This window comes from Epinephelus lanceolatus, chromosome 16, assembly GCF_041903045.1.
Source record: "Epinephelus lanceolatus isolate andai-2023 chromosome 16, ASM4190304v1, whole genome shotgun sequence".
In the NCBI taxonomy this organism is placed as follows: Eukaryota; Metazoa; Chordata; class Actinopteri; order Perciformes; family Serranidae; genus Epinephelus; species Epinephelus lanceolatus.
In genome coordinates this window covers 34274881-34285181 of record NC_135749.1, presented here as the reverse complement: position 1 = coordinate 34285181, position 10301 = coordinate 34274881, and the positions used below count along the sequence as shown (strand labels likewise).

The 10301-nt window shown below is 39.8% G+C and overlaps 2 pseudogenes across 1 annotated transcript; both read right to left on the bottom strand.

The window, feature by feature from the left end:
• Window positions 1–942: 942 nt before the first annotated feature.
• LOC144467427 (Ig kappa-b4 chain C region pseudogene) lies at window positions 943–6977 on the bottom strand (annotated as a pseudogene). Its single transcript, XR_013493637.1, has 3 exons — window positions 6924–6977; window positions 2499–2550; window positions 943–1371 (listed from the first exon to the last, which is right to left on the bottom strand). The product of XR_013493637.1 is annotated as an Ig kappa-b4 chain C region pseudogene (transcript).
• Window positions 6978–9468: 2491 nt separating this feature from the next.
• On the bottom strand, window positions 9469–9938 carry LOC144467382 (Ig kappa-b4 chain C region pseudogene; annotated as a pseudogene).
• Window positions 9939–10301: the final 363 nt, after the last annotated feature.

Sequence of the window (10301 nt, the reverse complement as noted above, 5' to 3'; positions counted from 1 at the left end):
CCCAGTCCCCACTCTGTGTTCAGTCGGTACAGGCACTTGAACTGGGGACCCTCTGGTTCCCAAGCCAAGTCCCAACAAACTGAGCTCCTGCCACTCATGTACGAAAGAAACATCGATTCACTACCCCATTTCAAATCACAACTCAAAACACATCTGTTTAAAACTGCCTATTCCATCTGATGCCAATTGCTCTGTCACTTTCTATTGTTTTTTTTTTTGTTTTTGTTTTTAAATTGTTGTTTCTTTTTAATGTCTTTTTAATGTCATTTTGTGTATCTGTACGGTGTCCTTGAGTGCCAAGAAAGGCGCCTTCAAATAAAATGTATTATTATTATTATTAAAAGACATAATTGACACTTTAACTATATTTATACATATAAGTGTCAAATCTGCTGGCAGACACTAAGAGACAGAGACTGTCCTTTGATCTCTCTCATGTCATGTCCTTTGTTGAAGTTACTCTGTCTCATTTAAATATGATTTGGTGGAAAATGTCAAATTAGATTCATGTTATGTCAATTTATGCAGATGATACACTGTTCCTCTTATTATTAAGAGCTTTGAATTAAAATCTTCTGTATAATTTATAGGCAGAATTTAACAACACACAAACTTAACTGGAGAAATTTCTTCCAGGACAGACATCAGTAATAACAGAGAGCTTTGTGTTTTACTATTAGAAATGTCTTACCATGTGTATTGTTACCAAAATAAATTGATTGATCTATCATGGGAACTGCAGTAGAAGATTATCCACAGTCTGAAAAAGTATTCTGAAAAATAAAGACTCATTACTGTTGTGGCTTTTGTGCATTAGTTTGAGTAATGCTCCTGATATATAACATATGTCCAAGAAATGAAGTCACATGACGGCACTCATATGATACATTTGATCAAATCTTTATTGCTTTGAGATATTGAAACCATCAACACAAGCAAGAACATGTTCACACTGAAACGTCATGAGAGAGACAGAGAGCAGACTGAGAGCAGTAGCAGAGTAAAACCAGCAGCAGAGTCCCAGTGAGTCAGGTCAGGACTGGGAACACTGGTCTCTCCTCAGTGTCTCTGAGAGTGGAGTCTGGGAGCCCTGGGTGGCCTCACAGGTCACAGAGCCCACCTTCCTCCACTGGTCTGCAGGGAGCCTCAGGGTGCTGCTCCAGCTGTAGAGGCCGTCCTTCTCCAGCACCCCAGGGCTCCTGCTCTCCTCCCAGCTGCTGCTGCTGCTGCTGCTGCTGCTGCTGTCCACCTTCCAGGCCAGACTCCAGTCTGAGGGGAAGCCCTTGTTGGCCAGACACATGAGCGTGGCCTTCCCCTGCTGCAGCTCCTCACTGGAGGGGGGCAGCACCATCAGGGTGGGACGGACATCACCTAGGAGACACCAATCAGCTTAGAGGACAGGGACCACACAGCTGTCAATCAACCATCAGACACTTGGACACCTTTACTGTGTGAGAGTTGATTTTCTCCTTTAAGGAGTTTCTGTCAGATGTTTTTTCTGCTCCATCAGTCACTCACTCACACATTGTTTCACTTCCCTTTAAGAAGCCTCTCATGCAAATCAGCACAGAGAGAATCATCATACAGAATGACCTCAAATATATCAAACTACACTGGACAGAAAATATCAGAATTTAGACAAATTATTAAACGTTTTCCTCCTAAACATTGACGATACATTACTTTAGTAAAATGCATTTTACATTTTTTTTTGTGCATAAAAAATGCATATATTACTGCACTTCCTACAATCAAATGTTCTTTATGTTGATGTCAATTCTCATTAAAACTGTTCAAAAGATTTTCAAAATTTGAAACCACATGAATCAATCACCGTTAGTTTATTCCTAAAAAGTTGATTCTCAATTTATTAGAAAAAAATAGTTATCACTGTGGTGGAACATTAAGAATATAATCTTGATAAACATTTGTAAAACTGGTTTGCAGTTTTTTTTTTACATTTCAACCTGTTTGACTTCAAGTATGATGAAAATGTACAAAGAAATGTTGATTAAAGCTGCTCTGACATAAAACATAAGAAATAACATAAATACTGCAGACATTACAAAACAGACTTCTAAACTTAATGTTAAAACAGTTTATCTAGTATTTGTGCAGAAACTTACTTCCAACATCCAGTCTGGTTCCTCCACCAAAAGTCCACCACAGTGATACAAACTCATTGAGCCGCCGTACAAAAACCTCTCACTGTAGAGAGACACGGCTCTCTGACTTTGACACACTGAAGTAAACCTACAAGCCCTCAAGATGAAACTTAACCATTAAAGTAAGAAATAAAGATTTATCTTCTAGCTTCATGTTTTATTTTCATTACAATGGACTTTTGATTTTCTCATTCAAAAGCTAACTTTGTCTTTTAATGCAAAATATGTCTAACAACAAAATGGAAAGGCAACTACTGTTTCTTGCCTGTTAAATATATAATATAAAGAAAACGTGGCTGCTGAAAAAAGAAACATTTTAAACATTTGACTTACTTCCAACATCCAGTCTGGTTCCTCCACCGAACGTGAACCACAGTGACACAAACTCATTGAGCCGCCGTACAAAAACCTCTCACTGTAGAGAGACACGGCTCTCTGACTTTGACACAAACAAACTCACCAAAAATATTCCCAGTTTACCCAGATTGTGTAATAACTGGTTTAACCACTTAGAGACTGATTCACAAACTATGAATATATACACAGCATTTTCTATGTGAAACTTCAAACATCTACAAGCAGTATTAATTTCTCCTCCAGTAAAACAAATTCAAATGAATGTAAAAATTCCAAAGGAAAACTGTCCTATAAATCCTGCCATTAATAATCCTGATATATATAATTATCATGAACCTATGTTTATTGTAGATTATGATAAATGAAAATACATTTTGTCTGAATACATCCCACAGTGATGGTGATTTGTGTGGCTGTGAATAAGTGGGAATTCACAATAATATTCTGCAAGTAAATCAACTCATCCAACTCAAACCAAAGCTTTTCATAAAAAGGAAGTAACACATTCCTTATCAATACTCTGGTAAAGTGATTGATCCATTGATAATCAGCATCATCAGGGTAATCCAAGTCCCTGTTGGAGTCAGTCAGAGCATTTCCATAGAGAGCCACTTTGCATCAGCAGCACCATGCTCCAGTGCTCTGGGAGAGTTTATAGTCCTGAGAGTTGAACACTGGATGACTGACAGCTGTCCTTCATGACAACAGAAGCCACAGAAATCCTCCTCATCAAAAACATGACTTTGATCTCCGTCCTCATCTGGACTCTCCTCTGCTGCTGCTTCACAGGTAAAGTCCAGAGAATCAAACTCCTCTCCTCTATCAACATCTGTCCCTCTGAAATGAAGCTGACAAAACCATGATGCTGCTTTATGTTTGTGTCTCTGTATCCTCAGAGTCCAGAGGTCAGGTCACAGTGACTCAGCCTGGAGCAGTGAGCTCTGCTGTGGAAGGCTCCGTCACCATCACATGTAGAACCAGTCAGGATGTTTATAGCTCTGACCGTTTAGCCTGGTACCAACAGAAAGATGGAGAAACTCCTAAACTGCTCATATACCTTGCCAGCACTCGACAATCAGGGATTCCAGGTCGTTTTACAGGCAGTGGATCAAACTCTGACTTCACTCTGACCATCAGTGGAGTCCAGACTGAAGATGCAGCAGTTTACTACTGTCAGAGTTATCATTACATCAACAGTCAGGACGTGTTCACACAGTGAAAAAGCATTGTACAAAAACCTCCCTCAGTCAGACTGAACAGAAACTGAACTGACTGCTGCAGCTGGAAGCTACTGCAGAGACTGATACACTTCACTGAGGACACACACACACACACACACACACACACACACACAAAGCAGTGGCAGCTGCTGGTCTTTCAAACAGAGAAAGCTCACTTTACGTTTACATCATAAAATTTGTCATATTGTAGCGAGGCAGTAACTTTTAAAAGGAACATTTAATTGAAGCAGTTTTTCAACCACACTCATGCCATAGAACCACAGCAAAACACACCTCAAAGATTTTATATGGGTTTAAACACCTGAACTGTGTACAAACGGTGAAAATGAGCTATATCGCTTATGGAAATAAGCAACTCCAGATGGCACTCTGTCAGAAGACTCCACTCGCAAATATCTGCATGGGACTGAGCTCGAGATGTGAAGTGCTGTCAGTCACAAAGGGGTTCAGCCTTGTAGACAATTCCTCCAATCATCATGCATACACCGAGCGTCCTCTCACGCATACCGTTCCATTAGGACCCAGGGAAGCTGAGCCTCCCTGGAAGTGACGATTTTGTTGCATTTACCCAATGACCGTCTCGCTTTGCTGCATGAAAAAAACCTGCTCAACGCTGTGTCATAGAAATGCATGAAGCATCCGCGTCCACTGTGCTGACACGAGAATGTATAAAAGGGAGGTCGCGTTTGAAAACTGGTGATAAACAGCTGACGTTTGAACAACATAGTCATGGTGTTCAACGCATCCTAGAGCACATTTAATGCAATATAAATTCTTATTTTAATGTAAATTCAATAGTGCATATTTGACCATTTCTTCTATGAAATTTTAGGGGAAGTTCAACCTCCCTTGTTGTCTCAGAGCAATCGCCCCTGACAGAAACTGTGCACACACAATTTTAATTAAAATCTCTTTTCCTTATTTGATTGATTTGCCAGTTAATAAAGAGGAAACAAGCTCAGACTTTAAATTAGAAAAGACTTGGTCACGACCTTTGACCTCATACTGGATTGCAGCCATCTCAACTCTGTCCAGTTACAAGAAAACATCGACACACAGAGCAGCATCAGAAATATTCATGATAAAATGTAGTCCAAACAGAACTTGTGAATGAATGAATGAACTTTGTTAAATCTCTGCTTAACATAGTACGGAGCAACAACCCAATGCTGCAGGGATGCAGACACTCAGCAATCTCATTCGAAGTCACTTCTTGTGAGCTGTTTGGTATATGCATTTATTTTTCTATTTTCATTCAATAATATGTAATGCAGAAATACACCTTGATTAAACATAATGCTGTAGATTAGAATACGAGTGCTAGTGTGACCCAATAAACTGCAGTGCATTGCAAAGTTAAGCAAATCAACTTTTACTGAAAAAAAAGATGATTGAAATCACTTTCTAGATTCCAAACATTATTATCAAACGAAATACTCAGTCTCATTAACGTCTAATTATGTTAAGCCACGCAACATCATATTAAAGACACATTGTTTCAGTCACAAAATATATTAGGCTATAGCTCTAATATTTATCGTGGCAAAAAAACAAAAATAAACAGTTCTTTATGGTATAGCCTGTTTTACACAAAATGAATATTCACAGCCAATATAAGAAAACTTAAACGTGACAATTGAGTGTATTATTTGTGTTTCCTTTTACGCAGGTGGAACTTGCCCACCGTGCGCACCTCTCCTCCCTCTCCGGTCCCTGGCTGTTGGTCACAGATTTCTTCCCATGTAGCGTTCCTTTGTGAGACAGTCAGGTTTCTTTGCTGTAGCTCATTTAAGTGTTTATTGGCCTCATCTACCAACACCTCTAATTCCATAGGGTCAAATTTCACTTTGCGCTCTCTCTCCAAACTCACAATGCTGCAAACCATAAAACATGCAAAACCCTCATTTAAATAGGGTGTCTCCAACATGTTTGCACCTCTTGTCATTTACGCAATCACTCTTAGTAAATCACCTGCAAACCGCAGTTCAGCCCTACACGCAAAATTCTAGATTGCGCAGGCAAATTAGCACACGCACATTAGGATCTTAGTAGATCCGGCCCTAAGTTGTTAGATATGATAGAAAACATTGTTTGTGCATTTTCCCAAGAAATCCACCAAACTCTTGTATTACGATACGTTGAAAACCAACAAGCCCTGATCATAAAACGTTTCTGACCTCCTTGTGTCATAGGCCTGCATGGCATCATTAATGTAGGAGGGTGCCTGACTGTGTAGACCTCTAAAAGTGAAAACTAGTTTAAACTAGATTTTTTATTGAATGGGAAGTGGGCAACAAAAATGAAGACAAGTGTGATGTGAGATCTTTTTAAGGACCTGGTCAAAGGCCATATGACAGTCCACTGGACCACTGGTTAGTGATGCATGGATGTGAAAGACATGGCAAAACAAAGTTACAACAGAGTAATTGGACAAAATATATCGGTGTATTAGAATCTTGATTTTACCTCCAGGCACACCAGCACAACATTGTACAATGTGTCTTGACTGGAAAATACAGAAGTGGATCAGACACTTCAAATGCTGCTCAAGAGTCAATGCCTGGTCAAAAGTGACACCTATATTTCTGAGGGCAGATTGAACAGATGAAAAAAATAGAAACATCAGAACACTTTAACAATTAAACTTTTATAAGATGTTAGAAACATATCAGCATATAAAGCATCTTCTTAAAGTAACACCACAGTCACATCATCTTCTACACTGATGATATTACATTGAACATGAAAAAACCTGCGTCTTGTCTCTTTAAGTAAATAATGTGAATATTTATTGAAGCAGTTTTTTGTTTATTCTGTTCTGCTTTTAAATTTACAAAAAACGATCAGTTACAGACTGTGGAGTTTACATTTTCTCTAAGGTGTTTAAATTAACGTAGATCTCTTTGCCAAAAGAATTAACAGGACATCTAGCAAAATAAAACGGGTGTCATGGTATGAAACCTTTTCTGTCACACTCTCCTAAGAGGTGGTGAATATTTTTTTGGTCATTATTTTCTCTTTCACACCTGTAAAACAAAGACCCCACTATAAATATTCTAACAATTTTATGAACAGAATCAACTGCATTAACGTGGAGGAAGCCAAATGAAAATTTTACCGTCCTTTCATACCCTATTATATTAAGAAACACTGATATTACCAATGCTGTCACCACTGTGCAGGGCAGGAATTTCACGAGGGCCACGAGGGCCATGGCTCTTGTGCCCTCCTCATTTGGCCCTGTGCCCTTGAAAAAAATATCTGCCCTAAGGCCGCAGTGGCCTTGATGCCCCGCCCGCACTGCCCCAGGTGATTTTGCGGTTTTCTCCTGTGCCTCTTTCCTGTCAACACGGCTTTGACACCTGCTCTGTTGAGAAAAAAAATGCGATGACATTGTGGACTCTTATTGAGCAACATCAAATGAGACGATGCCTACATCACCAGTGGTGAGTTTGATTCGAGCCTGGCATGAACGGGCTGTAAAGACAGCTTGACACCAGTCTATCACCGGCCGACCAGGAGACTTCATCAAACGCCTGAGCAGGGATCGGTACCGAGACCCGGTATTAAACAACCCAAGGCAAGTTTAATCAACACCGTAATAACAGTAAGCTCCGATATTATCTGCGTCACTTTTTAAAGTTTCGGTTTCATGTATCATCATTGTGCAGCGGTACAGATGAAGAGAATATAACTTCAAGATGACTCTAGTTAACGACAGCTACACTTGTTATTGTGAGTAAGTGCAATAAAACCTCTGCCAGCCAAGCCAATACTTTATCAATACATGTGATCAGCATGTAGAAAGCCACATTTCAGTCTGCTCTGTCCGCAGTCTCTCATTCACCGCTATTATGATTTACGATCGCGGTCGACACAAGCACATCGCGCTCGTGGTGCTAACAGCAAAGTGTTAAAGACAAACTAAATGAAAGCTGTCTGTGTGTAGGCTAACACTTTATCTGAACATGTACCTGAGGCAGCCGACCTGCAGACAGTGAGTGTCCTCAGTAGAGGAGGGACAGAGAGCAGGATGAATGACTGATACTGATGTTTGTCTTCATGCTGAGATAACGTGACTTTCTTCACTCAGTATTGTGATGTCAGGAGGAATATTTATATTCCAGTCAGATATTATTGGGTTTTAAATAGTGACTTTGGTGTTGTAAACATGACTGTTGCTGCCATGGACTGTATAAAACTATATCCTGTGTAACTGGCCTATAAGGAAAGCATCAGGAGGTGAGGTGTGTGCATGTGTGCGTGTGTGTGTGTGGAGGAAAGGGGAGAGTGAGATGCTGGTAGAGATAGTGTGTGTTATTAGATACTGTTAATGTCACTTATTATGCTTCTGTGCATTGATAGCTCTTTTTAGTCTGTTTCTGCATCATGTTGAGGAGGGCCATGCCTGTAAATGTATGCAAAAAAAAAATAAAAAGAGGATCGGTTGCTCGCTGCTAAAAATGTGGCCCGTTGACATTATCTGGTTTTGAAATGCGGCCCAGTTGAAATAGCAGCCTAATTGAATAGCCCTGCTGTAGTTCGTTTGTTTGTTTGTTAGCTATCTAACAACACATCAAAAATAATTGTAAGCCATTCTTGTTCAGTGAATCAGTTTATCATGTACATTCAAAAAATATTTAGGCCTAATATTTAAGATTGTTTGCTTATAAATACATGAACCTGGTTGTTCTATATTTAAAACACATTGGGTTTATTAGTGCTATTAAATAAATCACATTATTACTTTTTATACTCATTATTATTAATAGCATTAGCAGTTGAGGCTTTGGTGCCTTGCTCAATGACAGCTCTTCAGCTCCCAGTCCCCACTCTGTGTTCAGTCGGTACAGGCACTTGAACTGGGGACCCTCTGGTTCCCAAGCCAAGTCCCAACAAACTGAGCTCCTGCCACTCATGTACGAAAGAAACATCGATTCACTACCCCATTTCAAATCACAACTCAAAACACATCTGTTTAAAACTGCCTATTCCATCTGATGCCAATTGCTCTGTCACTTTCTATTGTTTTTTTTTTTGTTTTTGTTTTTAAATTGTTGTTTCTTTTTAATGTCTTTTTAATGTCATTTTGTGTATCTGTACGGTGTCCTTGAGTGCCAAGAAAGGCGCCTTCAAATAAAATGTATTATTATTATTATTAAAAGACATAATTGACACTTTAACTATATCTATACATATAAGTGTCAAATCTGCTGGCAGACACTAAGAGACAGAGACTGTCCTTTGATCTCTCTCATGTCATGTCCTTTGTTGAAGTTACTCTGTCTCATTTAAATATGATTTGGTGGAAAATGTCAAATTAGATTCATGTTATGTCAATTTATGCAGATGATACACTGTTCCTCTTATTATTAAGAGCTTTGAATTAAAATCTTCTGTATAATTTATAGGCAGAATTTAACAACACACAAACTTAACTGGAGAAATTTCTTCCAGGACAGACATCAGTAATAACAGAGAGCTTTGGGTTTCACTATTAAGATGGTCTTACCATGTGTATTGTTACCAAAATAAATTGATTGATCTATCATGGGAACTGCAGTAGAAGATTATCCACAGTCTGAAAAAGTATTCTGAAAAATAAAGACTCATTACTGTTGTGGCTTTTGTGCATTAGTTTGAGTAATGCTCCTAATATATAACATATGTCCAAGAAATGAAGTCACATGACGGAACTCATATGATACATTTGATCAAATCTTTATTGCTTTGAGATATTGAAACCATCAACACAAGCAAGAACATGTTCACACTGAAACGTCATGAGAGAGACAGAGAGCAGACTGAGAGCAGTAGCAGAGTAAAACCAGCAGCAGAGTCCCAGTGAGTCAGGTCAGGACTGGGAACACTGGTCTCTCCTCAGTGTCTCTGAGAGTGGAGTCTGGGAGCCCTGGGTGGCCTCACAGGTCACAGAGCCCACCTTCCTCCACTGGTCTGCAGGGAGCCTCAGGGTGCTGCTCCAGCTGTAGAGGCCGTCCTTCTCCAGCACCCCAGGGCTCCTGCTCTCCTCCCAGCTGCTGCTGCTGCTGCTGCTGCTGCCGTCCACCTTCCAGGCCAGACTCCAGTCTGAGGGGAAGCCCTTGTTGGCCAGACACATGAGCGTGGCCTTCCCCTGCTGCAGCTCCTCACTGGAGGGGGGCAGCACCGTCAGGGTGGGACGGACATCACCTAGGAGACACCAATCAGCTTACAGGACAGGGACCACACAGCTATTTTCTCCTTTAAGGAGTTTCTGTCAGATGGTTTTTCTGCTCCATCAGTCACTCACTCACACATTGTTTCACTTCCCTTTAAGAAGCCTCTCATGCAAATCAGCACAGAGAGAATCATCATACAGAATGACCTCAAATACATCAAACTACACTGGACATAAAATATCAGAATTTGGAAAAATTCTTTCTTATCCAAAACCTTGACTAACCATTACGTATTAATGGCATATTTAGTGGAAACAGAACCAAAATTAGAAATTAAACAGATTACAATCAAATGTTCTTCATGTGGATTTCAGTCATCA